Below are 6,306 nucleotides of genomic sequence, written 5' to 3'. Positions count from 1 at the left end.
AAATGGGACACTAGTCCTTCTCTGTGACATACTCTTAATGACCTGGACCTCTTGGTTCCAACGCAGCACTCCTGATTCCCCTTTACTCAGGTTTTCACACAGCAATCCTATTTTCTTTTCTTCTTCTAGAGAAGAAATGTTTCCACCCTCAAAGGGAGGGATCTAAATCCGAGCACACCTCAGAAGAAAAAGCTGATATAAAATGTTATGGAGTTGAGCTCTAGAGCATTGGATGCTGTGTTATAGATGAACACAGATGCCTATGTAGAGAGGCTGAATATCCCTTTGTAGTCTTCCCATAATTTAACTTTGATGAACTTTTTATGTACCAAAAACCGAGTGTCTGGATGATTTAGTGAACTCAGTGCTGCATTAGGAGTCAGGAATCTCCTGAGTTCTAATCATGGTTCTGCCACTGATGCTCAAGATCTTATAGTACAAGTCACTGAACCTCTGCCTTAACTCCCCATCTGCAAAATAAAGATTCTTTACGTCACAATAGTGTTGCAAGGATTAACCTAACAAAGGTTTATACAATGCTTTGGAAATGCAAGATGCTTACGTATGTGCTGAGTATTACTAGATCTGCCAAACTATGGAGCCTGAGACCCACATCAAATTTGCATACAGTGGTGACGATAGCTGCCTCCATCTTTAATGCAGCACTGTGCTGGATCAAGATGGAGCATTGCATGTTGGGACCTGACTCTCTGTGGGTTGCACCTTTGTGTTAAAGATGAGCACAACCGTGAGCTGCTTCATAAAATTGTCTGTGCTATGCTTAATTGCTCCTAATCTAAACTCTGTAGCTATAGTGTAGCTGAAATAAGACATTTTCTTGCTATTTTTCACCTGTGCCATTGCCAAAAAGCCTCATGGGTGGGGTTTCTTCGTGATTTTGAGCGCCCTCCCCCCCGCCACCAAAAAGACCCCAAAATCATGACTTCACTCATGCAGAAAGTTGTTATTTTTTGTACTGTGAACAGTATTGAGTATTCTAAACCAAAAGACAGATATTCTGTGGCCCATTTTGTACAATGCAAGCCCCACCCAAACAGGTGAGCTGCTGTCACACACTGTTGATATGAAATTGACAAGTTGCTGCTAGTTTGGGGGGCAGATTGTTCTCCTGTCCTCCCAAAAAAAACCACACAAACAAACAAGCAAAAAACCCTTTCAGAATAGATCAGTCTTCATTTAAAAACAACAACAATTTTAAAACCAACTGGCTCAGGCTGAGAGTTGTTTTTATTATTGATGTATTGATCTCTAGAGTTTACCTTATTTTACATTTTCTGACCAGTAGAGAAATAAGATTTTGGCAAGGTAATAAAACATCTTAAAATCTTACTAATCAGGCTTTGATCAAACAATTCTTGTGAGCTGCCAGGGGTTTCACCAGGAGCATGTCAAGATATAGCAGGCTTTCCAGTCAGCAGAGGGGTAAGCCAGGATCAGAGATTGGCAACTCCAGTCATCCTCACTCTTATTGATTATCCACATTGGAGGACATGGGAGGAAGTAGGCAGGAAAATGTTGATGAAGGATGTAAACTGGGTAGTGTGTTTGGCAAGAACTTTGTTGCCAATTTGGGAATGAGCTTGCTGCTAGACTTGAGCTGGAGGAGAAAGGCCAGTTAAGAAAAGTCAACATAGCATATGTATCTCCATTTATTGTTTCCATGAATACTCCGAGAGGGCACTCTGTTCACAATAGGCAGAAGCCTGGGGAGAAGTTCAGACAGTGGGCCAAATTCATTCAAATTTCACTGGAGTTACGGCTGGGATGAATTTTGGCCGGTTGCATCAAAACTTCATTTTGAGTGCTGCAGAACTGGACTTGATGTGATAAAAGGTGCAGAGCTTCTATTAAAAAAGGAGCATTCTAAAAGCATCACCATGCATTCTTCTTATCAAAGGGCCAGTTTGTTTACCTGCCACGTCCACAGGGTTCGGCTGATGGCAGCTCCCACTGGCTGTGGTTCACTGTCCCAGGCCAATGGGGGCTGCGGGAAGCAACGTGGGCCGAGGGATGTGCTGGCTGCCCTTCCCTCAGCACCCATTGGCCTGGAGCGGCGAACCACAGCCAGTGGGAGTTGCAATCGGCCGAACCCGCAGACATGGCAGGTAAACAAACCGGCCCCTGCTGGGCCGCGGCCAAAGGTTGCTGATCCATGTTCTAACTGGTCCCAATGTGCATGGGAGAGATTTACACTGACGTGGTGGCTGGAGTGGGCTTGTTAACAATGTAGAAACCAAGCAGCTTGCCAAGAATATTTTATGGTTCCTTGCGTCTTCTGGGGCAAATTGTTAATTTCAGATGGGGTGTGGTTTTTTGTTGTTGTGACGTTGCTGGTTTAGAACAATTCTGCATGCTTTTGTACTTGGGAAGTATGTACTTCTAATAAAACTGAAAAGATCTAGACAGAAAAATCACCAGATGAGTGTTTCTGCATGATCTTGCAGTGAACACAGCTGCACTCTGGGCAGCGTTACCCAACTTTTTCTATTTCCCTTCGAGACACTGAGTGCCCATATTTGTGTAAACAGAAACTCTCCTTTAGAAAGAGCTTCCCTTTCCTTCCCACCTAATTTGGTGAGGCTACAATCCTGTTTTTGAGATTTCACAATTCCTTCCCGAGAGACCGGGACTGAGATGCCACATACACAGGCATTAGGAGGAGGCTAACGAAAGGAAAACATTCAGTTATATATATCTTGGTAATCAAAGTGAAATATTTGTATTACAGTAGCACCTCCAGCCTCCTAACAGATTGAGAGTGCATTCAAATGTAGTAGACAGTCCATGCCCCAAAGATTTATATAGCAAAGATAGACACAGGGTGAGAGAGAGGGCGCATTATCACCATTTTAAAGGTGGGTAACAGGCATGGATTAAGGATCTAATTCAGCAATGCACATAGAGTCTAAGTGGCAGGTTTCCAATGAAGTGAGCTGTAGCTCACGAAAGCTTATGCTCAAATAAATTTGTTAGTCTCTAAGGTGTTATAAGTCCTCCTTTTCTTTTTTTAGAGTCTAAGTGATTTGCCCAAGGTCACACAGGAAGTCCTTGGCAGAACTAGAAATTAAACCTGGGTCTCTCAAGTCCCAGTCCAGTGCCTTAACAACAAGAAAAAAATACATGGGATAAAACAGGTAGAGCAAAACAGATGTTTTATTTTCTCAAAGCATAGCAATAGGACTTTAAGGTGGTGAGGACTTTGTCTTCATACCAGTCTTTGGTATAATTGTAAATGCCTGGTCATGGTACTAGACCTCTTTTCTGAGTGCCAATGGCTTAGGAAATGTGTTTTCTTTCCCCACTGTTTCCTACAGTTGTCACTCCCTGAACTGAATATCCTTAATAATGAATTACTTGAAATAGAGGACTTATGTGACTGAATAATCTAACTCTTCAGCTGATTGGATTAATAGCAGGAAAACTAAGATTTTGTAGGGTCTGTCGTAACTTTTTAATGTCTTGTTTTATCCTTAAACCTCAGTTCTTAAAATGTAATATCTGAACTTACGCCGTTGCCTGTCTTAAGTCTGGAGGGTGACGCAACCTGCAGCTTTAATACAAAAAGAGAAAGTACTTGTGATGCCAAAGTACATTTCAAAAGAACTACTGTCCGACCTTGAAAGAATGAGTAAAACGCTCTGGGTTTCACTACATATAAAATGAGTCAAGCCAAAACAGGAGAAGTTACAGATTCACCCCTCCTCCCTCCCCCCCCCCAAAAAGCAAAAACAAAAAACAATTAAACAGAAAAGGCTTCCTTTTATTACCCCATAAAAATAAAATTACATGTTTTCAATTGTTCAGGCTGACAAAATATGAGAGAAGTGCCAAACTAGACTGTGGAGTGTATTGGCCTTATCAGTATGATGAATCCCTTCACATCAGTTAAGCAGGCTCTGTACCATTTACCTTTTGCCTAGGCGCTGTGCTGAATTTTGATTTTGAGTGAAGCAATATTGAATCTCTGAGCCTGTAGACCCAGTTCTATCCCAGAGAGGAGGAGGAACAAATCAGCAAGGGGCTGGCATGGGAGGAGGAGTGATAATAAAGCTTAGATGAAAACTAGAGTTGTCTGGACATCCTCTCCTGGGCCCTGCCTTTTTCCATTTCAGCAAACCTCCCTTTTAAAAGCAAGGCCCCACTAGGCCCGTGTGAATGATCCATAGGACTTGGTTTTCACAGCAATCTGCTAGTTCAGGGGTTCTCAAACTTCATTGCACCGCGACCCCCTTCTGACAACAAAAATTGCTTCGTGACCCCAGGAGGGGGACTGAAGCCTGAGCCCACCTAAGCCCCACTGCCCCCGTGGGGGGCCAAAGCCCAATCCCCACTGCTCCGGGCAGGGGGGCCAAAGCTGAAGCTTAAGGGCTCCAGGACCAGGCCCGGGGCCTGCAACCTGAGTCCTGCCACCCAGGGCTGACGCCCTCAGGCTTTGGCTTTGGTCCTGGGCAACAAGTCTAAGTCTGCCCTGGTGACCATATATAAAGGACCATCTTGGGGTCCTGACCCACAGTTTGAGAACTGCTGTGCTAGTCCATGTTCTTCTAAGAAGAAATGTGATCAGTATTCAAAGCATGGGACTGGGAGGCTGGAGATCCTGAATTGTAAACCTGGCTCTCCTGTTGATTTGCACTGTGGTAATTCAGGCTCTGAAGCTGTGGAATGCTGACCACCTTCAACTCCCATTAATACCACTGAGAGTGAAGGAGGCTTAGCACCTGGGAGGATCAACTCTTTACCCTCTTCCTAGATTTCATTCCTCTTCCATAAAACAGGGCATAGTAACCATACTTCATTGGTGTGTTGTGGAGACTGATCAGTTAATGGGCCAAATTTTGCTCTCTTTCATCTGTTCAGCACCATGGACTGCAGATGTAATGGATAAAAAGTTGGACAAACATAAATGTGCAGTATTTAAAAGCTGTCTGGCATTACTGATGTGGTCTTTGGATACAGCTGAATGTACTTTTTCCTGGGTGGCCTTTGCAGTTTTGCAGACCTAGAAGTGCTCTGAGAGTTGTTCACTACAGGAAATAATTGGTGCCTAATTGACATTCCAGTGACTCCCTTGTGCGAAATGGGCTGGAGGGCCTTTCATGAAGACACTGGCTGATGTATAAACTTCTAAGCTACCTGCAATCGTGTAGTAAACGCACACCTCTGGTAGGTGCTTTGTATGACAAATTGGTGTCTCATTCTTGCTAATTGCTTTATGGCTGCTTTATCTACAGACAGGTACCTTCTCCAGGCAGCTTTTATGTGGTCTCCCCAGAATTGTCAGGCTTAATCCATGCCTGCTAACTGTTAGAACCCAAGGGCATGGATTGGGAGATAGACTGCAATGGTAAGGCAGAGTGGGAAAGTTGCTGCAATTAATGCTGATACAGGGTATATTAAGAAGAAAAGACTTTTCTCAGAAGTCCAAAACATTGAATGACTGATGTATGGCATGTGAAAGGTAAATCAGGAAAGCTGGTATGTTTCTTCTGATGCGGTAACATATGGAAGGGAGGGAGCAGAGAAGCTTGCCACTGGCTCTGAAGAGCCCCAATCCTGCTGCCATTGAATTTCACCACTGTCTTCAATGGAAGCAGGAGGTGAGGCTTTGATAAGGATGGGTGACTCTCTCCCTACTTGAATTAAATTTCTTGCCTAGTTATAGGTCTACCTCTGTTGAAACTGAGCCACTTCAGCCGTCTTAGGGACCCATTTGTATCAAGCAATTACTTTTACTTTTGCTATTTTTTTCTATTGTGTGTATTTTTTGTATGTTCTATTGGAAGTTGAGGCCTCTGTACAAGGGGTACAGACTGATTTTAAATAGTAATAAACCAAAACAGAATTAACCCTGCAGGGTGCATGCATTTATTTTCTGGAGCCTGACTATAGAAGCCCAGGGTGCAGGGAGAGACAGCCTGTAAGTTTCATAGTTCTGAATTTCCCTCTTTGCAGGGACAGCTCCTGCCAGCCTTACAAGGGCTTCTCTTGCTGCCACCACAGGATTGTGTGAGGATAGGCTTATTTTGAACACACAAAATCCTTTCTCTGTGCCTGATTGATTAGATTTCTCTAACTCCTTCAGGAGAAGGTGACCCAGCAACAAGTGTCTGTGTGAAAGAGCAGCTGCAATCCATTGGCCATCCCCACTGAATACCAGGAGGAGAATGAAGATGAAAGGGTACTTTTAAAATAAACATGCTTTTATTTAAGAAATAGCCCTGTAGCCTGCCCATGCCAAGTGTTAGCTCACTAATCAAGTGCACTGCATTCTAACCCAGTGTCTTT

The sequence above is a fragment of the Lepidochelys olivacea genome (genome assembly GCF_965140295.1).
Source record: "Lepidochelys olivacea isolate rLepOli2 genome assembly, chromosome: 15".
In the NCBI taxonomy this organism is placed as follows: Eukaryota; Metazoa; Chordata; order Testudines; family Cheloniidae; genus Lepidochelys; species Lepidochelys olivacea.
The sequence above is the reverse complement of the archived record's forward strand: the minus strand, read 5'-3'. Positions refer to the sequence as shown.